The following is a 23,578-nucleotide window of genomic DNA, read 5'->3' on the forward strand; positions in this document are numbered from 1 at the left end:
ATTGGTAACTGGTTAAAAGATAGGAAACAAAGGGTAGGAATAAATGGTCAGTTTTCAGAATGGAGAGAGATGAATAGTGGTGTCCCCCAGGGGTCTGTACTGGGCCCAGTCCTATTCAACATATTCATAAATGATCTGGAAAAAGGGGTAAACAGTGAGGTGGCAAAATTTGCAGATGATACAAAACTACTCAAGATCGTTAAATCCCAGGTAGACTGCGAAGAGCTACAAAAAGGATCTCACAAAACTGGGTGACTGGGAACAAAATGGCAGATGAAATTCAGTGTTGCTAAATACAAAGTAATGTACATTGGAAAACATAATCCCAACTATACATATAAAATGCTGGGGTCTAAATTAGCTGTTACCACTCAAGAAAGAGATCTTGGAGTCATTGTGGATAGTTCTCTGAAAACATCCAGTCAATGTGCAGCGGCAGCCAAAAAAGCGAACACAATGTTGGGCATCATTAAGAAATGGATAGATAATAAGACAGAAAATATCATATTACCTCTATATAAATCCATGAGATGCCCACATCTTGAATACTGTGTGCAGATGTGGTCGCCCCATCTCAAAAAAGATATATTGGAATTGGAAAAGGTTCAGAAAACGGCAACAAAAATGTTTAGGGGTATGGAGCGTCTTCCATATGAGGAGAGATTAATAAAACTGGGACTTTTCAGCTTGGAAAAGAGACGACTAAAGGGGGAATATGATAGAGGTCTATAAAATCATGGCTGGTGAGGAGAAAGTAAAGAAAGTGTTATTTACTCCTTCTCATAATACAAGAACTAGGCAAACAAAAGGAAGTATTTTTTCACACAATGCAGAGTCAACCTGTGGAACTCCTTGCCAGAGGATGTTCTGAAGGCCAAGACTATAACAGCATTCAAAAAAGAACTAGATAAATTCATGGAGGACAGGTTCATCAATGGCTCTTAGCCAGGTTGGGCAGGGATGGTATCCCTAGCCTCTGTTTGCCAGAAGCTGGGAATGGGCAGCAGGGGATGGATCGCTTGATGATTACCTGTACTGTTCATTCCCTCTGGGGCACCTGGCATTGGCCACTGTCTGAAGACAGGATACTGGGCTAGATGAACCTTGGGTCTGACCCAGTATGGCCGTTCTTAACTGTATAGATGGACTCAAACTTTCCTACTGGGCAGCAATATGCAGTCTGTCTTATTTTCATATCTTGTTTAACAATTTGAAAGTGCTGCTGGGTTTACAAGGTAACTAATCATCTGAGGTGTTCACATTGGCTGTGGTATCAAAGGCCTTTAAATATATTAGCCTGTAATATTGCTGCTACTATTGAATTATATATAATTATACTGAGATTTAAAATTATTTAGTCTCTTTTTAAATTAAAGGAAGCTATAAAAATGTGTTAAATTTTTTTTGTTCCTTCTTTCCTCCGCTCTCCCTCACCTTCCCTCTTACTGCCTTTCTCCACCCTGCCTATAGAGCAGATCAAAAAGGTTCTTTCCCCCAGAATAGTGGCAATATGTTTTTGTTTACATTGTATTTCAAAAGTAAATTGTGAAGTAGAGGCTGTGATTCTCCCAAACACTGCAAATACACGTCAGTTATTCTGGGGACAAGAATTTTGCTGGCCTATAAGAAAGGAAGGAAAAGGAGTAAAAGGAAGTTTCCTGTAAAACAGTTAAGATCTCAGCAGTTCTAGATCCCTCCTTTTTTTTTTTTTTTTTTTTCCCCCCCCCCCCCCCCCTGTTTCATGTGAAATTTGAGGATTTACTGATTTCAGCTAAAGAACTAATTTTCATCTCACCATATGAGGGAAAGAGGAAGGGAGGGATGGAATGAAGGAAGAAAGTAAATAAATATTCTCCCCAGATGGGAAAACTGATATATAGGTATAGCTGCATAGAGCTGAGCAAAGTGTCCACCAGCCTGTGTGTGAATGAACATCCTTCTCCTTCCTGTTGAAAGTATAATATGTCTTCACTATCTAAAAGTGATTCCATATTTTCCATCTCCCCCAAATCTAGTAATTTAATGGCTATTTTGCAGTGTTTGTCAGTTTCCTAGGTAGTAAAATGATTATTTCCTGCATGAAATATTTAACTACCTTTTCTGTATACAGTAGAAGCTCAGAGTTACGAATACCAGAGTTATGAACTGACTGGTGAACCACACACCTCATTTGGAACTGGAAGTACACAATCAGGCAGCAGCAGTGACTAAAAACAAAAGAGACACACACAAAACCCCCAAGTACAGTACTGTATTAAACATAAACTACTAAAAAATAAAGGGAAAGTTTAAAAAAAAAAAAAAAAGACTTGATAAGGTCAGGGAACTGTTTCTGTGCTTGTTTCATTTAAATCAAGATGGTTAAAAGCAGCATTTTTCTTCTGCATAGTAAAGTTTCAAAGCTGTATTAAGTCAATGTTCAGTTGTAAACTTTTGAAAGAACAACCATAACGTTTTGTTCAGAGTTACGAACATTTCAGAGTTATGAACAACCTCCATTCCCGAGGTGTTCATAACTCCGAGGTTCTACTGTACACACTTTTTGATTTAAATGTAACCCTGAGATTCTGGAAGAAGCTTGCCTTTGACACCATGGAATAACAAGTTAGTTCTGGATTATCAACGCATAAGAAATGTGAATAGGTAAGTCAGGTGGTGTAAGACAGTGTTTTGCATACTCACATATTGCCTGTTTTGGCTGTTAAGTAGCATATGGAGTTTTAATGTGTGGCCTGAAAGACAGCTGGATTGATCAGCCTTCCTTAGGTAGAACTCTGGGATCAACATTATGAAGTAACGTATGTAACATATAATGTAAGCAGCATGTGTCTCCTGTCTAAATAATAGATGGAATTTAGTGACTACTGAAATGAACTCCTTTACTTCTGTTTTCCTTGTACGTCTGCCAACAAGAAATGCATAGTCATCAAACAAGCAGTGGGACTAATAAATGTAGATTTCTTTTGATGGAGAAACTAATCTGTTTCTTGTAATAGAGAGTTCTTTGTGCTCTGAGCATACCCAAAAAGCAGCACCTGAGATTATAGCAGTACTTGGAGGTATAACTATACCTAAGTGTATCTCTCCTCACCTTACCCTCTCCCCACAAAACCCCCCAAAACATTTCCATCACTAATACGTAGTTTCAGTGGCTTATACGTGTGCTATGAAGATTTCTACTTAGCATTACTTTGCCCTGCAACATTCAAGTCTGGACCAAATGTCTTAAAACTCGTTTTAAAACTTAAATTAATTTGTAATTAGCGTTTTTAAATATCTAAAAATAGTTAACTAATAGTTCTTTGTAACTCTGTTTGAACTTAAAATGGCACTAATTTTATGAATGTATATTTGACTAGTGATGAATCACTTGCTTAATCATGCTGGATATATGTGGGTGGGGGATGGGATGAATTCAGTTAACGTTATTAAACTTGGAAAGTATCTTTGCAGATACTGTGCTACATCACAAATAACTTACTGTTTTGTAAGATTACTGCCCCATGACTGGTAACCACAGAGCCCAGAGCTCATGTGGGTCAATCAAGTCAAAACTCCACATAAATCCATATCTAAAGACGTGTGTGTGTGTGTGTGTGTGTGTGGTACCATACCATATTTTGAACACTTCAATTTGTAGATTTATTTTTTTTAAACACTAACATCCATCCTTAATCTGCCCTTGAATGCCTCTGGGGGCTGGTCTACACAAGGGGGGTTGGGTCGATCTAAGATTCGCAACTTCAGCTACAAGAATAGCGTAGCTGAAGTCGAAGTATCTTAGATCGATTTACCTCGGGTCCTCACGGCACGGGATCGATGACCGCAGCTCCCCCCTCAACTCTGCTACCGCCTCTCGCTCTGGTGGAGTTCCAGAGTCGACGGAGAGCGCGTTCGGGGATCGATTTATCGCGTCTAGACGAGACACGATAAATCGATCCCTGATCGATTACTACCTGCCGATCCGGCGGGTAGTGAAGACATACCCTGGGTTAGGGTTTACCTCAGGTGGCTCCTGGAAACGGCCGGCACATCCCTGCGGCCACTCTGCAGAGGGGAGGCCAGGAAGGCTCCACAGGTGCCACCCCTGCAGCTCCCATTGTCCGCGGTTTCCAGACAATGGGAGCTGTGGAGCTGGCGCTTGGGGCGGGAGCAGCGTGCAGAGCCTCCCTGGCCCCCACCCCCACGTAGGGGCCGCAAGGACATACTGGCTGCTTCCAGGAGCCGCGTGGAGCCAGGGGAGGCAGGGAGTCTGCCTTAGCCCCTCTGCTCCACCAACCTGAGTTTTAACAGCCCAGTCAGCAGTGCTGACCGGAGCTACCCAGGTCCATTTTCAACTGGGCGTTCTAGTCGAAAACTGGACACTTGGCAACCATACTCTGGATTACAACCCCAGCCCATGTGGTACAGTATGTATAATCACCGACTGTTTGGGGAGACTGGAACAGGTTGAGGATTGGATTTCAGCATTCAGCTCTGAATTTCCTTGCTTTCATGATTTGAAGCCAGACTCTTAGTAGTATTTTAATGGTTTTGAATGTGTGTTTGTTTGACAAGATACTGTATTGATCCAGGTTAAGGTAATTTAGAAGTTATTGTCATAGATTGTATGTCACGTTGTCGCACCATTTAGTAAAAGGGGAATTATTGTGCGATACTTCTTAACTCAGAAAAGTACATAGGGTATTATCTCATGCCATAACTTGTCAGCACGCCTGTACCTTTGATCTTTATTTAGAACTGGCATACTATACAATGAAGTGATTGTAAGCTAAAAGTAAAGTATCTTGTCACAGGATAGCCCTCCCCTTTCTATACTTCTTGACTTTAATGTTAAAATTTTATGTGAAGTAATTCAGGAGAGGAAAAATAAAAATGCCTGGGAAAATGTGGTGGTTGAATGCACAGATATATTTTTCAGGCACCACTTTTGCACTATATAGCTCTGTTTTTTGTTTTTTTCCTTACTGCTGCCTAGTTTAATTTTTTAGGATTCCAGAAAGTGGATCACTGTATGGTGGCATAAGAGCACCTTTTCTTTCCTTACCCAGGAAGTGGGGAGGCATTAGCTTAAAAAGCTGTGGTACCCCTCTTCAGGGGTTCATTCCGCATGGTACATAAAAACAGGCTTCTATTCACTTTTCCTTCTGTAAGAATGGGTTGTGAATAGGTGTTTGTTTTTCTCCTGCCCTTTTCTCCCTCTCATGTATAAAAGGACCATAGTTGCTGGGCTGATAAAAGGGCTGGGACTGGCCTTAAAGGGAGTCCCTGCAAGTGGAGTTCAGTCTTGGGTGAAGATGGGTCAACTGCTTCCTCTGTGCGTTCAGACAAGTATGTTCAAATACTTCCTTTGATACAGAACTATAAAAATTCTGTAAAATGCATCCATTTTTGAAACTCAATGAGTGGATTGCTGAGGGAGGACTTTAACTGGATATTGCATGTGTTACTTCCAAATACAGTAACTCCTCGCTTAACGTTGTAGTTATGTTCCTGAAAAATGCGACTTTAAGCAAAATGATGTTAAGCAAATTCAATTTCCCCATAAGAATTAATTTAAATAGGGGGCAGGGTGGGTTTAGGTTCCAGGGAAATTTTTTTCACCAGACAAAAGACTATATTATATTTAATACTGTACACAGCAATGATGATTGTGAAGCTTGGTTGAGGTAGTGGAGTCAGAGGGTGGAATATTTCCCAGGGAATGCCTTACTGCTAAATGATGAACTAGCACTCGGTTGAGCCCTCAAAGGTTAACACATAGTTGTTAATGTAGCCTCACACTCTACAAGGCAGCACAAATGGAGGAAGGGGAGACAGCATGGCAGGCAGAGACAGACACACACATCCTGTGTGTGTGTGTGTGAGAGAGAGAGAGATGCACATTGCCCCTTTAAGTACTCTGACCCCACTCTAAGTACATTGCCTTTTTAAGTAGATCAGCAAGTTGAGACAGTAGCTCCCTCCGTCCTGAGCCCTGTCGTGTCCCCCCCGCTCTATGGAGATGGGGTAAGTGGGGGGCAGGAGCAGGGGGGAGGAGGACACCCTGATATTAGCCCTCCTATTCCCCCCTCTCCCTCCCACACAGCAAGCAGGAGGCTCCCGGGACCAGCTCCAAGGCAGAGGGCAGGAGCAGCACGTGGCAGTGAGGGGAGGGACAGCTGAACTGCCAGCACAGGGGCTTAGAGGAGTGGGGAACTGATAGGGGGGCTGCCGGTCCACCCTGGTTCCAAGCCCCCACCGGCCAGCTGCAATGGGCTGCTCTTTCTGCAAGCAGTGGACAAAGCAGGCAGCTGCCAAACAACGTTATAAGGGAGCATTGCGCAGCTTTAAACAAGCATGTTCTCTAATTGATCATCAACGTAACAACGTTAACCGGGACGACTTTAAGTGAAGAGTCACTGTAGTGACATGTATAGGGTGACTAGATGTCCCGATTCTATAGGAACAGTCCTGATATTTGGGGCTTTTTCTTATATAGGCTCCTATTATCCCCCCCACCCCCTGTCCCAATTTTTCACACTTGCTATCTGGTCACCCTAGACATGTATCAACCAGTTGTAGAATTTGGTACAGGATTAATCTCTACTATTTCCTTATGGCTTTCCATATGTGTGCTCACAGGAAAAAAGGGGGAAAAGTTATTTTGTTGTCTTCTGAAGAGTGTTGCGGTGTATGGATAATTCCACTGCCAATGGTAATATAAAATTCACAGTGGGTATTTAAGAACCATGTGTTTGGTTTTAGGTTTATAAAGGTAGCTCTAATTGGCTGGATGTTTTAAATGCATTGCTTATGTCATAGAAACTACCGAAGAATCTGGCTAAAGTTTGTTTGAAACCTGCAATATAGTTGGGGGGAAAACAGAAAACTGTACCTAGAGTGCTATTTGTAAGTTACTTCAGTGCGCTTTTCCTATTGGTGAGGATGAAGGAGGGAATCTATATGAAAATATTTGTGTGGGGTGGGTTTTTTTTTTTTTAAATGTTAATTTTGCTTTGTTAGTCATTCTGTTCGTCTTACAGCTTTTCATGAAGTGTGTTCATTGTGAAGAAACAACAAATTGAAATACAGCAGATGGCATGGAAGGCATTTCAGAGTAGCTCAGTTACAGTCTTCGGTTGAATTTTAAAACGAAGATGGGGACAAATGTTGGCTTTCTTTAAAAACTGTGGGTGTGACTTCACGCCTAATACTTGGAAATACTTTGTGTTGAGACTTGGGATGTAAGGGGAATGCCAACAAAGTATAACGCAAGCTACAGGAATAAGCTGACTCGATTCTTTGCCTTGCATAACCTTCCTGAGATGGAATTTGCTTTTGTTGGTTTGTTTGTAGAGGACAACTGGTCCTTTTTGCTTCAGGGGTTATTACATTTATTTAAATGCATTGAATGGACGATAACATTTGTACCTTAGAAAAAGTCAGGCTGTTAAAGGGCTGGTACCAAAATATCAGTTTGTGGGTCTGGTGTGTTTTAAGGTATTCTTATGTGTATATTGAAATCAAAGAGCCTCTGATATAAAAGAACTGGCCTTTTTAATAGGCATCTTGTGGAATTGTGCCAGTGAGATCTTTGTAGACTTGCCTGTTTACAGACGTTTATTTGCTCATGGAGCCGTTTTTTAAAAGATTTCACATTGTTACAGGGAATCTAACAATGCAGCCTCCAATGACTAGGAAAAAATTGTATTATTACGGGTGAACTAAATAAATCCTAATATTATTAATCTAGGCTGCTTGTGCTATTTGCCTTCTCTTTGCAGTAAATATTTCAGTACTGCTTAGTTAAGCATCTTCTACCATGCTTGTTTTATACATTGACAGTTAAAGGTTTTAGCCCCAAAATTTTACCCTGCTTCATGGTTATAAACTGACGGGTGAAAACATGCACCTTTTTTTGGATAGTAATATCAGCTGGTCAGAACAAATGTTTTGACATGGCAAAGACCCAGCAATAGTTGTTAAACCATCGCCATGTTAGTCTCAGTTCCGCTTAAAACACAGGTCAAAACCAATATCTGACAGATAGAAAATGAGACTATTGAGAGAACATTATTTTAAAATATTTTTGTAGCATATCTAAAAATATTAAAACAAATACACCTCTACCCCGATATAACGCGACCCGATATAACATGAATTCGGATATAACGTGGTAAAGCAGTGCTCCGGGGGGGGCGGAGCTGCGCACTCCGGCGGATCAAAGCAAGTTCAATATAACGCGGTTTCACCTATAATGTGGTAAGATTATTTGTTTCCAGAGGACAGCGTTCTATCGAGGTAGAGGTGTATAATGAAACATTACTTGGTGGTGTCCTATTAACGAGTGCACCATCATCCTCCCTGCCACTCAAGTTCATAACCTGGGAATCCTCTTCAACTCCTCTCTTTCCCTTGGCCCTCTCATCCATGCTGTGTCCTAATCCTGCTTCTCTTTCATTCTTGTCTCCAAGATCTGACCAGATAGCAATTGTACAGATTTGTAGTAAAGCTTCACTTTATTCATTTGTATTTTTATCACCCATTTATTTTGTTGGAATAGGAAATGTGCAAATAAAATTAGGTTTTTAAGTATAATATAATTTATCACACGAAAGCAACAAAATCAACTTAAAATAATACTGATCTATATGTAATATTCTTAAATGCTTTAAAATGGGGTCCTACATTAATCCATACTAGTGATGGGGGCGTTGCCTGTCATGAAAATAGTAATGTAAATAGGGTACTAGAAATGCTCCCTCCAAATCTATAGATATATGTTCCTACTTGTCTCTTTCACTGTATGTTTGTTCTGATTATATAATCAGAGCCATCTAATCTGCCTGTATTTCCAGTGAGCCTGTCAGTGTAGTAGTTAGACATATATGTCATATCTATGGACCTGCCCCTATATCAAATATAGACCGGTTCATATCAGTGCTTAGCAAATAAGGTAGAGAAAAATAAATTTCAGAACGAAAACGACAGAGCTGTAGTAATGGAAGTATTGTACCAGACCTGGCTATGTAACTAATAATTTGTATTCCCAACTCCATCTGACCCCCTCAACCTTTCCATACTGGCCAAGAAGGCCATTGTTCTCCAAAATGGTCCTGGTGCCAATTTTAGGCCTGGAAATTTGCCAACCAGACCAAACCTGCTGCAATGGGGAATGAATCACCTTGTGGAACTATTCTGCGGAAAGTTAGCAGTGTTGATGCTGCAAAGGAAATATCGGAAAGTCAGGAATATTCCAGACAAGAAATTAATCTATTAACAGCATTGAAGAAAAATAAAATAGAATACTCAGGAACATGCCCAGATTTTTCATTAGCATACAGAATGCTGTTTGAGACACTGGAACCCTCCAGTCTGCTGTGTGTTACCAACTCCTTCAAGAGCCTGTCAGCAGACCTGAGGCCAACCTATTGCAAGATAGAATTAACAATAGCCTTGAATTCCAGTACTTGGATGTTGCGAGAGCCTCTGTCCAGTCCTCTTTTATATTGCTAGCTCCTTTTAAACAAGCTACAATGTGTCATCTATTGGAGGTGAAAGGTCCACCCTGTAATCCATATATAGTGTTACATGATTTAATGAAGCCAGTACACTACATGTCCCTAGACTTTTTATCTATCAAAATAGCATTGTTGGTCCTCCATAACTTTGGCCAGGAGTGTCTGAAGGGGGCACAGTCAATAGTGGATGGATAATGTGCTGTTCACAAGAACAAGGTGCCTAAATGCATTTCTGAATTCTTCATTCTACAAGGCTCAGGGAGTAATGCGTCCTTCTGTACAATTCAATCACGTAGCTTCCCTGTGGAGGGAACTTAATATGTATGATTGATATACAATTACTTGCTGAAGCAGGCTGAGAAATCTGTTGCAACTTACTGTGACAATAAACTATGAAAGGGTGCACAGAGTATGGGATAGGCATTTATTATTTTTCATAAATCCTAGTAGAACCATCAGCAAAAGAAGAATTCTTTGTGCTTTGAGGTCTGGCAATCTAGAATATCAGTGGGAACTCCTGCAAGGTGAGCATGGGAATCAAGGAAATATGGAAATCAATTATATAGAGTTGATCCATCTGCTTACCAAACATTATAACTGAAAATATTAGGTTTGCTGGTTGTAGCATTTGTTAAGCAGAGTCATGGGGAAGGGGGAAGGAGGAGGGATGGGGAGGCAGCATAAGGGGTGTGTGCACATGTGTGTGTGTGCACGAGAGAGAAAGAGAGTTTTAAGGGTGGGGAGGAAGAAACACAAGGATATATTCCTTCTCTTAATCTTCCTGAATTCACTGCTAGTTACATCCCACATTAATGCAACTGCAGACATTCTTTTGAGAGAGAGAGAGATTTTGCTTCTTACCCATGCATTTCTTTGCTCACAAAACAGTAAATTTGGCAGTTCCATGGATTTTGAATCATCATTCAGCGTAGGAAGTTCATATAGTTCAGTGGAAAGCATTTTGGGCCTATATTACCCAATCATTAGTATTCAGATTATTAATCTGTTGTAGTCTTTTTAGAAATAGTTGATTGTCCATGCTAAGTAGTAGTTGGTAGGTAGGTCCTAGTGCCATCTGCTGGAAACAAGCTCTAATTGCTGCAAAATTTCTGAGTGAGTAGACCCACCATGTGTTGAATTGCCACATATTGTAATTCAGAAGAAATAAATGTACAGGTAAATCTGACTTTCAGTTCCCCAAAACTGTTGGGTGAGAAGTCCAAGGCCAGATTTACACTAAAAACTTGAGCTGACATAGCAATGTTATTTAGAGGGGTGGGGGTGGGGTTTTGTGACATTTTCTACACTGGCAAAATCCCTAGCATACATGCAAGTTATACTGGCATAAAAGTGCTTTTGCTGGTTTAATTTAGTTTATTTCTCTCAGGTATCTCTGCAAAAGCACTCTTTTCTGGTATTAACTGTGTCTGCATTTGTAGGGTTTTGACAGTATAGCTATACCCTTGAGGGGGCCATTTAGGGATCTGGGGCAAAAATCTGTCTGGGGATTGGTCCTGCTTTGAGCAGGGGGTTGGACTAGATCAAGGGTCTCAAACACGCGGCCCGCGGGGTTATTTTCTGCGGCCTGCGAGCTCCTTGCGCCCCCCCCCCTGCGTTTACCTAGAGCGTCTCTGGCCTGACACGCAGCGGGGGCAGGGCAGGCTCCCTGCCTGCCTGCCCTGAGCCCCATGCTGCACCTTGCACTCTGACCCCCTGCCCTGAACCCCCTGCTCTACCCCGCACAGCTCCCCCCCATTGCCCTGACCCCCTGCCGCACCTCTCACTCCTCCTGCATCCCAGACCCCAACTCCCTGCCCTGAGCCCATGCCACACCCCACACCCCTCTTGTACCCCCTGGGGGCAGGGAGGGGGCAGAGTTGGGGTGGGGATTTTGGGGAAGGGGTTGGAATGGGGGCAGGGAATGGGCAGGGCCTCATGGAAGGGGTAGAGCGGGGGTGGGGCCGAGGGCAGCACGGGGGGAGGTGTTCAGTAATGCGGCCCTTGGGCCAATGTACTAGTTCTCATGTGGCCCTCGTCGTCATTTGAGTTTGAGACCCCTGGACTAGATGATCTCCTGAGGTCCCTTCCAACCCTGATATTCTATGATTCTAACTATACCAGTAAAACTTTCCGTAGATGAGGCCTAAATCATTAAGTAACATATGAATTGTTCAATGTTCTGTGACACTTGGTGTGATGAAAGTAAATTTGGCATTTTACAGTTTGCAGCACCTTAATTTTCAAAAATAGTAAATTTTGAGTTTATCTGCCAAAAGTTTTTTTTCTGATCACACTACATAAATGGTGCATGTACTTGCTTTGTGGATCGATGGGGCCATCCAAAGCAGAACCCTACTGGGGAGAAAATGCAGAGGGAGGAGTGGTTCTTCAGCAGAATCATCCACTCCCCTTTCTTTAGTCCTAGTGAAATTCCTGTGTATTGGGTTCAGTGGAAGGAAGTGGGTGAATATGATGGGACAGCTGCTCTGTACTGTAGCATCCTGTCACTCATTTTGCAGCCCTTAAGCAGGTAAGTGAGTGCTAATCTAATCTTGAATGTATCCTCCTAATCCCTCTGATGTAAAACCTGAAGGTGGTTCTTGGTGTAGCTGATGATAATAACAGCTCTGCTGCAAAGGGGCCATAGTGAGCTGCAGAGACAACATGCTGATAGTGGGAGGGTTGGGGTGGGGGGTAGAGTGAGGGCAGCAGGCTTCAACAGTCTTGCTGAGCATGCTCAGTTCATGTAAGCATGCTTAGTACAAGCCAAGCAGCAAATCGGGGGCAGGGGGGAGAGCATGTGATTTGATTCTTTTACCCTGTCACTGTATTGAAAATTGGAGATGCTATCCCTTTGTAGCCTGGATAGCCTGATGTGCTCTTCACTCTTTGGAAGGACAACTGAGTCTCAGTCTCTCAGTCCATTCACCAGGTGAGCCTGGGACTTTTGTTTCCCAAGCAAAGGGAAATCTTTGAAAACTCATGGCGATCAGGGGAGGTCCTGGATGACTGGAAAAAGGCTAATGTAGTGCCCATCTTTAAAAAAGGGAAGGAGGAGGATCCGGGGAACTACAGGCCAGTCAGCTTCACCTCAGTCCCTGGAAAAATCATGGAGCAGGTCCTCAAGGAATCAATTCTGAAGCACGTAGAGGAGAGGAAAGTGATCAGGAACAGTCAGCATGGATTCACTAAGGGCAAGTCATGCCTGACTAACCTAATTGCCTTCTATGAGGAGATAACTGGGTCGGTGGATGAGGGGAAAGCCGTGGATGTTATTCCTTGACTTTAGCAAAGCTTTTGATATGGTCTCCCACAGTATTCTTGCCGGCAAGTTAAAGAAGTATGGGCTGGATGAATGGACTATAAGGTGGATAGAAAGCTGGCTAGATCATCGGGCTCAACGGGTAGTGATCAATGGCTCCATGACTAGTTGGCAGCCGGTTTCAAGCGGAGTGCCCCAAGGGTCGGTCCTGGGGCTGGTTTTGTTCAATATCTTCATTAATGATCTGGAGAATGGCGTGGACTGCACTCTTAGCAAGTTTGCAGAGGAGTGGTAGATACGCTGGAGGGTAGGGATAGGATACAGAGGGACCTAGACAAATTAGAGGAGAACCTGATGAGGTTCAACAAGGACAAGTGCAGAATCCTGCACTTAGGACAGAAGAATCCCATTCACTGTTACAGACTAGGGACCAAATGGCTAGGAAGCAGTTCTGCAGAAAAGGACCTATGGGTTACAGTGGACAAGAAGCTGGATATGAGTCGACAGTGTGCCCTTGTTGCCAAGAAGGCTAACGGCACTTTGGGCTGTATAAGTAGGGGCATTGCCAGCAGATGGAGGGACGTGATCATTCCCCTCCATTCAACATTGGTGAGGCCTCATCTGGAGTACTGTGTCCAGTTTTGGACACAGTACACACTACAAGAAGGATGTGGAAAAATTGGAAAGAGTCTAGCGGAGGTCAACAAAAATGATTGGGGGGCTGGAGCACATGACTTATGAGGAGAGGCTGAGGGAACTGGGAAGAGAAGAATGAGGGGGGATTTGATAGCTGCTTTCAGCTACCTGAAAGGGGGTTCCAAAGAGGCTGGATCTAGACTGTTCTCAGTGGTAGCAGATGACAGAACAAGGAGTAATGGTCTCAAGTGGGGGAGGTTTAGGTTGGATATTAGGAAAAACTTTTTCACTGGGAGGGTGGTGAAGCACTGGAATGGGTTACCTAGGGAGGTGGTGGAATCTCCTTCCTTAGAGGTTTTTAAGGTCACGCTTGACAAAGCCCAGGCTGGGATGATTTAGTTGGGATTTGATCCTGCTTTGAGCAGGGGGTTGGACTAGATGACCTCCTGAGGTCCCTTCCAACCCTGATATTCTATGATTCAAAGCCTTTACCAGTTTCTGCAACTGACTTGACACCTCGTTCTCAGGAAAACTTCTAGAATGTGCATCCTATGAGTTTCATTGTCAAATGACATGTGCACAGCATGACATTCTTTCGTGTATGCCTGTTAAAGTTACCAGTTCTATTAGATATTCATAAAGCAGATCTTCCTGAAATTCTTGCTGCCCACATCTTGAATTTCTTGACTCCACCAAGTTCTGACTGTGTGTGTGTGTGCGCAGTGGTGCTGCAGAGGGACCCATTTTGGAAAGTAAACTGTACCATAGAGAATAATACCAGTCTATCACTGGGTTTGGGGAAAAATTGATGAATGTGGCCAGAAATAGAAGAGACAAAATCCAAATATTAACAAAACTTCCCAGAACAATGACTAAACTTTTCAAAATAATTTAAATATAACTAATTATGTATAATAAAATTAGGGCTGTCAAGTGATTAAAAAATTAATCCTGATTAATCGCATGACTAAAAAAATTAAGCGTGATTAATCATGCAATTAATCGTTCTGTTAAACAATAATAGAATATCATTTATTTAAATATTTTTAGATGTTTTCTACATTTTGAAATATATTGATTTCAATTACAACACGTAAAGTGTACCGTGCTTATTTTATATTTATTTTTGATTACAAATATATGCACTGTAAAAAACAAAAGAAATAGTATTTTTCAATTCACCTAATACAAATACTGTAGTGCAATCTCTTTATCATGAAAGTTGAACTTACAAATGTAGAATTATGTACAAAACATAACTGCATTCAAAAATAAAACAATGTGAAACTTTAGAGCCTCCAAGGCCACTCAGTCCTACTTCTTGTTCAGCCAATCCCTCAAACAAGTTTTTTTACATTTGCAGGAGATGATGGTGCCCGCTTCTTGTTTACAATGTCACCTGAAAGTGAGAATAGGCATTTGCATGGCATTGTTGTAGCCAGTGTCGCAAGATATTTACGTTCCAGATGCGCTAAAGATTCATAAGTCCCTTCATGCTTCAACCACCATTCCAGAGGACATGCGTCCATACTGATGACTGGTTCAGCTCAATAATGATCCAGAGCAGTGTGGACTGACGCATGTTCATTTTCATCATCTGCGTCAGATGCCACCAACAGAAGGTTGATTTTCTTTTTTAGTGGTTCGGGTTTGGTAGTTTCTGCATCAGAGTGTTGCTCTTTTAAGACTTCTGAAAGCATGCTCCACACCTTGTCCCTCTCCGCTTTTGGAAGGCACTTCAGATTCTTAAACCTTCGGTTGAGTGTTGTAGCTATCTTTAGAACTCTGATATTGGAACCTTCTTTGTGTTTTGTCAAATCTACAGTGAAAGTGTTGTTAAATCAAACAACATATTCTAGGTCATCATCCAAGACTACCATAACATAAAATATATGGGAGAATGCGGGTAAAACCATGGAGCAGGAGACATACAATTCTCCTCCAAGGAGTTCTGTCACAAATTTAATTAATGCATTTTTTTTAACAAGCATCATCAGCATGGAAGCATGTCCTCTGGAATGGTGGTCGAAGCATGAAGAGGCATATGAATGTGTAGCATATCTGGCACGTAAATACCTTGTAATGCCAGCTACAAAAGTGCCATGCGAATGCCTGTTCTCACTTTCAGGTGACATTGTAAATAAGAAGCGAGCAGCATTATCTCCCTTAAATGTAAACAAACTTGTTTCTCTTAGCGATTGGCTGAACAAGAAGTAGGACTGAATGGATTTGTGGGCTCTAAAGTTTTACATTGTTTTGTTATGGAGTGCAGTTAGTTATGTAACAAAAAAAAAAATCTACATTTGTAAGTTGCACTTTCACGATAAAAAGATTGTACTACATTATTTGTATGAGGTGAATTGAAAAATACTATTTCTTTTGTTTGTCATTTTTACGGTGCAAATATTTGTAATCAAAAGTAATATAAAGTGAGCACTGTACACTTTGTATTTTGTGTTGTAATTAAAATCAATATATTTGAAAATGTAGAAAAACATCCAAAAATATTTAACAACTTTGAATTGGTATTCTATTGTTTAATTGTGCGATTAAAACTACGATTAATCATGATTAATTTTTTGAGTTAATCGCGTCAGTTAACTGCGATTAATCGACAGCCCTAAATAAAATAAAACTTGAGACTTTGCGTTGGTAAATGTTTAATAGAGCTTTTATCAGTACACCTCTACCTTGATATAATGTGACCCGATAGAACACGAATTCGGATATAACGCGGTAAAGCAGTGCTGCAGGGGGGATGGGGCTGTGCACTCCGGTGGATCAAAGCAAGTTCAATGTAATGCGGTTTCACCTATAATGCGGTAAGATTTTTTGGCTCCCAAGGACAGCGTTATATTGAGGTAGAGGGTAGTTACTGAGAAGTTACTGTGGGGAAAAAAATAAAGAAAAGCACACCATATGCATATTAGCTACAGTTTTTAAATGCAACTTTCACCATTAAAATTTTTTCTTGCTCCATTATATTTTATTTTGATTGGTTCTGTGGTAATTTGTTTATAAAGGGTTAGCTCAAATCCTCCTTGTGCAGATGTCAAAACTAAAGCAAACTTTAAGACCATGTGAAACTTTTTTTTATGCATCACTGATTTACAAAATTTGTTGGATCAGTGCATGAACATCCCTCCCTCCTGCCCCAACCCTCATTTTCTTCATATCTGTCTGAGATATATATTCTGATGTGTGATATTCTCTCATCTATTCTGGATGTCATAAGGCAGTTTGAATGCATTTTGCATAATCATTTTCAGTTTCCAAATGTTTTTTTCTGTAACTATCAGATACATTTAGTAGTATTGGATTATAAACGAAATGGGGATTAAGCAATAAAAACATGGTGAGTAGAATTCTGGAAGGTGTTGTTTTATTGCACAATCAGCTGCAGCACTGAAATGTAGAAGAAAAGGAAATTAAGATTGACCTTCTGTTCAATAGGCTAGAGAGCCAAAGAAAACAGGGCCATTCTTAGGAGTATGTATTTCTCAAAACTTTCACCAAAAATTCCTTGAAATTAAGGCAGAGTAGAAGAGCTGCAGTATAGCTTCAGGGTTTTGTTTTGTTTTTAATCAGATGGTTTTGATTTTTTTTAACTTTTCTTTTCTACAGCCCTAATAAAAATGAGTCATTTTCTTGAAGAAAGGTCCTACTAGGATTAAAAAAAAAAATTAGACGTTTATATGTATAATGAGAACATCCACAGTTACTGGTTACAGAATATTAGCAAAATTATAAACTCTATAAACCCTCATATGCATAAGCCAGCCACTACACTACGGGAGTTAGGAAGAAAATTTCCCTGTGGACAGGTTATTTTCATCACATTTCCTTGCAACTTCATCTGAAGCATCTGGTACTGGCCACTATTAGAGAAAGGATGCTGGACTACATGGACCACTGATTGGTTTATCTTAATTCATGATGCCCATATGCCTTCTCAAGTCAAATCCATAATTCCTGACACATTGGAGTGGGACCAGCATTTTTCTGTTGTGCATGGGGTGGAGGTTTGAATGTAGAGAGTTGTATAGGGCCTCTATCCCTGGTATAAAGAACGATGAATACTTGTGGCACCTTAGAGACTAACAAATTTATTTGGGCATAAGCGTTCGTGGGCTAAAACCCACTTAATCAGATGCATGGAGTGGAAAATACAGTAGGAAGATATATACACACACACACACAGAACATGAAAAGATGGAGGTTGCCATACCAACTCTAACGAGACAAATCAATTAAGATGAGCTACTATCAGCGGGAGAAAAAAAAAACGTTTGTAGTGATAATCAGGATGGCCCATTTCAAACAGTTGACAAGAAGGTGTGCGTAACAGTAGGGGGAAAATTAGCATGGAGAAATACACCTCTACCTTGATACAACGCTGTCCTCGGGAGCCAAAAAATCTTACAGCATTTTAGGTGAAACCGCGTTATATTGAACTTGCTTTGATCCATCGGAGTGTGCAGCCCCGCCCACCCCGGAGCACTGCTTTACCGCACTATATCCGAATTCATGTTCTATCGGGTCACGTTTTATCGGGGTAGAGGTGTAGTTTTTAGCATGGCACCAGCCAAAACTTCATTGCTTAATGTGGGGAGGCAGGAGGACAACTGTATTTAAAGGCTTAGGAGAGAATTCCTGGGATAAGGAAGCTTCTCATGTGCAAAAGCCCTTAAATTTGGCTTTAGGTATGGACCTGGGTTTGGTTCTTAAGAAGGTAAGTTTAAGCCTTTGTCCTGATATCTAGAAATAATGCATCCCATTTATAGATTGGGAAATCCTCAGTCTTCCATTTGAAAGTGCGTGTGGTGCAGTGGATGCCACTTGATAGGAATGAAATATATAAAATAAAACCTCTGTATTAGCTTTTAAAACTATGTAAGCATGATCAGTGCAGCCAAACAGTTTTGAAATCTACAGTGGTTTCCATTAAATGTCATAAATTAACAGTTACCACATAGTGGTATCAGAGATACCACAGTTGTTTTCTATTTTAAGTAAAGGGAAAAACCGTGATCTCTCTCCTTCCACTATGTGGTAATTGTTAATAATTAAGTGTTTGTTGGTGACCAGTTGTAATTGTGTATTTTGAGTCAAGCCATATGCTATTTTGTATTTGTAAGGGGACAGGCAGAATTTTTCAGAACAGTCTCAATCTGTTAAGGCAGTATTTTCCCAGGGAAAAACTCAAAATTTAACACCCTATGCCTCACAATGATTCATAGGTATCTTGAATAATTGTAATATTTTTGTAGTGTTTCACTGTTTCAAACTAGACAGATATTTAGAATGGTTGGGCAGCTTTTTGGTATTGTTGTTTCTCCCAGGAAACAGCTCTGGCATGATAGAGGCCAAATAAATATATTGTACGTACTGTTTTTAAATAACTATTTTGTTTCATAGCCTGAGAGTTCATAATCATAGCAGTAGCATTACTGTGGATCTTGAAATTTGATAATGCAATTCTATAGTCTTATAGATCACTTGTGGTTTATGATGCCGTATGTTCTCTCCTTCTTCACCCCCTGTTTTGGGTGTTATGTATTTTCAGTGCCTGTATTGCCAGATGCTCCTAATTTATATCATATCAATTTCTGGGTATATCACTGATATATTGAAACAAAATATACAAATCAATAATAATTACATTTTGTTAATAATTTCCAAAGACAAAGGTGGTAGCTCTTTGGGTGAGTTACCTGTTTTGAATTTGTGGTGGAGACATTACTTTTTATTTTAATAAGCAAGTTAGCAGCTGAAATTTTAGATTGCATTTTGAATGAGAATATTAAATGGAAATGGATACAGCTTGTATATGAATATAGCAGTTAGATCAGTGGTTCTCAACCTATTTACCATTGTGGGCCACATATGCAGCTCTCTGTGCTATGTGGGCTGCATCCACACAATATATATACTACCTGTATGGCCTTGAGTATGTCACACTAGCAGCAGCTGTGTGCTGATTGGGCCACAAGGGGCCCGTGGGCTGCGGATTGAGAACCACTGATTTAGACACTACTGAGGTTGTTGGCTTCATGAATTGACGGCTATAAGTGTCTGTTTCTGCTTAAGGTTGGTTAAACTTTAATGTAAAGATAGCAACGAATGGATTTACTATAACTTTACTAAAATCGTTTCAAGGGAAGCAGTTTTTGTTTAATTTTTTAAAATTATGTATCACTATTCTTATTTGGATGGACACACAAGTTAAGAATATTTTAGAGTCTCCTCTCAGTATATTAAATGTTTGCTTAGCCATGAAGACTTAATTGTCTAATAGAGGAGACTAATTTTTTCAAAAAAATTAGTTAGGAAAATCTTTCATTAATCAGTTGTGTGTATTTAGTTTTGTGTTACAGTCATTCAGGCATCAGAGCCTAGACTGTCCATGTGTCCTTTATCAGCATTTTCAAGGTTGGGACTCAGAAATGGTTACCTACTCAAAACACCAAGAGAGACACGTGCACCCCTCTCCTGATCTCTTATATCTTTCCAATTTCTATCTCACTTAACAAACATTGCCCAAACTCTTTACGCAGTTTTACTCTACATTGTAGTTATTGAGTACAGGCCACCTCACCAAGAAATTATGTAATATGGCCATTATTATCTCTCATTTCTTTGACCCTTTAATGCTGTCTAGTTCATATAGTTTGGGACATAAGAGAAGGCTTAGAAGGGTTGTTCAGTCTTTGACCAAATAACTTGGAGCCCCCACCTCATCTAATAATTTTTGTACTTGAATTTGGGAAATCTTGAGCTAGTTTCATCCTCGGAGATTTTTATAAAAACTAGGTTTTACCAGACAAACTATACAAGTGCTGAACTCTAAATATCTCAATTACTGTACTAGATTTTCATTGCCAATGCAACTTTTTTCTCAAGGTAAAGAGAATTCCAGGATGTCAAATTACCATTATCAGTGGTGACTGTTCCTATGAGACAAGAACTGCACTTGCTGTGTTTTGATTCACCAAGATACAGAATGAAGAATGTATCAGTCCTATTAAGTGACAGTGGAGAAAATGACTATTGCTGAAGAGCATTGTGAGACCTTTTCCTGATGGTTTATTAGATTAAGATGATCAGTAGCTGTAAACAGCTGCAACCCTCCATGTACATGTGCAAGACACATGGTTAACAAAGCATTTTATGGTTATCAAAACACCACCACTTAAATGATGGCAAGCTAGTTGACTCACTGTATTGTTCTTTGCATATTTTTTTTAAAAAATGCATGACAAATGTTAAAAGCATCATAGGGTTATGACTTGTTGATATTCTAAGGTAATTATAACACAATATATATTAAAAATTCAAAATTGGAGGTTTATTGGAATAAAACAAGTTAGCATTTAAATCTTAGTTCATAGTTTTTGTATGATTCATTAGCCAACTACAGTACTACATATAACATCTCTTTAATACAGAAAAAGAGGTGGAAGTATATGGCTAGCTATGCTATCAGTTTGTAAAAGCCATCTTGATGGACACTGGCTTCCCAGAGTCTAGTGAATTGAGTGCCACTGAATGCACAACAGACTGAAAATGAACTTCTGAATTTCAGCCTGACGGAGACCAATAAAATGCAGAAGCAGCTTGGTATGAAGACATTCCAAGAGACACATTTTTCTCCTCCTCACCAAAGACCATTAGAATTGGTGAACTCTCCTGTGCTGATCCACTGTAACTCAACTGTCTTAGGATGTGTCCGCTAGACTGAAGTGTAGACAAGATTCTGGCGTTTTTACTACCATATCTTCTGCCCCTACTCAGAGCAGGGTCAGGAACAACTCAGTAGTAAAATGCCTGAGTGTTGTCTACATTTCAAAATCTGTCAGTGGAACAACTGGGAATGTCAAGTCTGAAAAATCCTTGCGTTGAGATGGCCTGAAGGTGCACCCTTTTGTGGTGCAAAGCAGTCCTAAACCAGATATCTTCCACACACTGACCAGAAGTCTGTTCTTCTAGAATCTTGATCCAAAGTATAGTGACTTCCGGATTGTTTATGTTTCTGTAGAGTGTGGAGTCTGAACAGCATATTTTCTAGGGGTTCTTGCATATGTGGGCCAACATCAAAAAAGCTAATTTGGTCAATCATAGCATGACTTTATAAAATTCTTGTCCAGTGCCATGATTGCATATTTGTTAGCTAATAGTTTTGCTGGCAAGTGACAGGCTTAGCAGCTTTAAAAAAAAAGAAGAAATACCTTTGTCTTAACTGGAATCAAAGTACAGGGAGCCACTTATATAGCAGTACTTTATTTTGTAAAGTACGGATTGTGTTCATGAGTGGGTACATAATGTGAGGAGTTTCTTGGCACTCCTGCCTATTGTCTTAATTTTTGTGTGTGTACAAGTTTACACAAATAGCCGAACACGGGAAGGGAACCAGGAACTCCTGCTTTCTAATTCTGTCCCTGACTCTGATGCTGACTTCCACTCTGGCCCTTGACATTTCCTTATCTTCACTGTTTTAGTCTCCCATCTTAAAAATTAGGATAGTACCTATGTCATTGGTATGTTTGGAGGACTAATTTAGACTTTGACAAGTGCTTTGAAATGCTACCGAAATGCTAAGTATTGTTTAATACATAACCCTCCAATCCCTGAATCATCCCATGCTAAGAAATGATGGCTAGCCCAACATTCAGGAAAATGGGCCCTTCTTTGTTAGACCGGATCCATAGTCACACATGGTGACAGACTATATCTAAAGGGCCATTATGCTACAGTTACAGCCATGTTGGGAATCCAGTTCCAACACAGTTGTCCCCTTTTTAATTACTGCGAAAGCTTTGGTCAAGCATAAGGTCCCATGCTCTGTTTTTATCAACTTGTAACATACCTAGAAAAAGTAAGACTATATGCAGATATGCCCAAAATCCACTTATCGCAATACCAATCTTTTCTAAGTATTATTTTCCTACATATACTAGGCTTCAGATGTTTTGGGAACATAGTGTCTTCGCTACTATAGAGTGGAATAATGTTATAATCCTGACAGAAGACAATTTATAATTCAACCAGGTAGTGTAGTGTAATTGGCTTTAGTTACTCTCCTTGTTTAAACATACTACCGTTCCATCTGGTATAGAATTTTTTAGACTGTTACAGGGAATATCCCCACAACATGTACATCAGAATCTTTGACAACTAATGATAATATAATAACGAATAATACTGCACCCAGATACCATGGCGATGGATACCTTAAACACTTTATTACTGCATAATTTATAATCTTAAAACTGATTTACAAAAATTCATCCGAATGGGTTGGAAGTAGGTAAGGACTGTAGGAGTAAGTATTATCACTTCTATTTTCCAGATGGGAAAATTGAAGGAAAGAGGTTAAGGGTCAGATTTTGAAAGCAGGCCCATTTGTTAAGGGCTGTCCTTTAGGTATCTGGGGCATGATTCCTCCTCTTCCTCCCCCCCCCCCCCCCGAGGTGCTGAACACCCACCTCTATCATTTATTGATTCATTTGCAGTTTTGGCTGTTCAATAATTGTGAAGGTTAGGCCCATAGTGTCTAAATTTGGGAACCCAAAATTAGTGGCTAGTTTTAAAATTTGGCAGTCCTACCCCAGGTTGTAAAGAGAGTCAGTATCAGAGCTGGGAGTAGAATTTGGTGCAGTAGAACCTCCGAGTTATGAACACCAGAGTTACAAACTGACCAGTCAACCACACACCTTATTTGGAACTGGAAGTACACAATCAAGCAGCAGCAGAGACAAAACAAATAAGCAAATACAGTACAGTGTTAAATATAAACTACTACTACAAAAAAAGGAAAGCAGCATTTTTCTTCTTCATAGCAAAGTTTCCAAGCTATACTAAGTCAGTGTTCAGTTGTAAACTTTTGAAAGAACCACCTTAATGATTTGTTCAGAGTTACAAACATTTCACAGTTACGAACGGTCTCCATTCCTGAGGTGTTCATAACTCTCAGGTTTTACTGTAACTCTTAGCTCTCGGCCCTGTGCTGTCACCCCTTTCAATCACATTTGTTCTCTAGATCGTATTGTCTTTCTTAATGATGTTTTGCAAACATTCCCTGAACTAGGAATCCTAGAATTGGCATTCTTACTGTTAGAAACTAAATTTTCTATTGAGGGTGGCTTTTTTTTTTTTTTTTTTTTTTTTTTTTTTTTTT

General features: G+C 40.3%; 1 protein-coding gene across 1 annotated transcript in view; it reads left to right on the top strand.

The window, feature by feature from the left end:
• LOC113406567 (FAS-associated factor 1) overlaps positions 1 to 23,578 on the top strand; it is a 323,445-nt gene that overhangs the window by 47,373 nt on the left and 252,494 nt on the right. The gene's annotated exons all lie outside the window — the stretch shown is intronic.

Source organism: Terrapene carolina, unplaced genomic scaffold (assembly GCF_002925995.2).
Source record: "Terrapene carolina triunguis isolate 2854851 unplaced genomic scaffold, T_m_triunguis-2.0 Scaffold105, whole genome shotgun sequence".
Classification (NCBI taxonomy): domain Eukaryota; kingdom Metazoa; phylum Chordata; order Testudines; family Emydidae; genus Terrapene; species Terrapene triunguis.